The sequence below is a fragment of the Octodon degus genome, unplaced genomic scaffold (assembly GCF_000260255.1).
Source record: "Octodon degus isolate 3935 unplaced genomic scaffold, OctDeg1.0 scaffold00348, whole genome shotgun sequence".
Taxonomy (NCBI): domain Eukaryota; kingdom Metazoa; phylum Chordata; class Mammalia; order Rodentia; family Octodontidae; genus Octodon; species Octodon degus.
In genome coordinates, this window is record NW_004524924.1 from 784,514 (window position 1) to 785,541 (window position 1,028).

Here is a 1,028-nt window from a genome sequence, read left to right on the forward strand (position 1 = left end):
TTAAAGTAAGAGTGACAAAGGCAGAGAGGACATGGCACACCCCCATCTCTTGCCGTGTGATGCGATGCCTAACCCTGACATCTGCCAGCGGTGACCTCACCCGAGGTGGCCCACGGGTCCCAGGTCATCCCCACTCATTCTGTGCTGCTGGTAACAGAAAATGGGCTAATAGGTGGGTCCTATTCCTCCTTCTTTCTCTATCTTAGTTAAATATCTATAACTCCAAATCCATATCCAAATTGTAGAATATTAGTCTGTTGCTACCATCCTGTCCACATGTCCTGCATCTCTTAGAACCATTTTTCTGGTCTTTGGCTTCACTGTCCTCATGGTTTGAAGGAAGGAATTTGTCTGATGCTTCGTGAAGTCTTCAAGTTGCTTTTAGCACCAAGTACATGTACACGGACAGCCATGGGTCTAGTCTAATAAAGACCTGACAGTCCCAAGTGCTGATCATTGTATGGTCACAGAAGGCCGGTCAGTCTGAGATTAGAAACAACCTCCGAGAAAGGAAAGTGAGGATTCAACCATCTGTAGGGTCAGCGAGGGGATCCAGAGAAGTCTCCTGTCAGGTGAAAGACAAACTAAAAGGCCTCCTGCTCAGAGAATAGAAGGGGCTGTGATAGAGACGAAGAGCAGGAGAAAAACAGAAAAAGCAAGATGGCGCTCATGTAAAACGTGGCCTGACCTCCCACATGGCCCTTCCCAGTCTTTCCTGGACAGCAGCATGTTTTCATTTGTTCATCCCCACCTTCTGAGAACTTTGTAGTGGGAAGAAACTAAAGAATGCTTAGCTGTGCCGAATAATGTGGACACACATCAAAAAAGCTTCATTACTCACCATTAATGTTTGAAAATATATTTCATCATATAAAATCTGCTTCTGTAATATAGTCCCTGTAGCCCAACTGTAGCAGGATATTATTGTTGAGTTTTAGATCTTATTTTGAATAATTTTTGGTGGGCGGAAACTGAACAGAACTGGAAAATTATTCCCTATTCCCATGAAAAGAAAGACAGTACAGCAC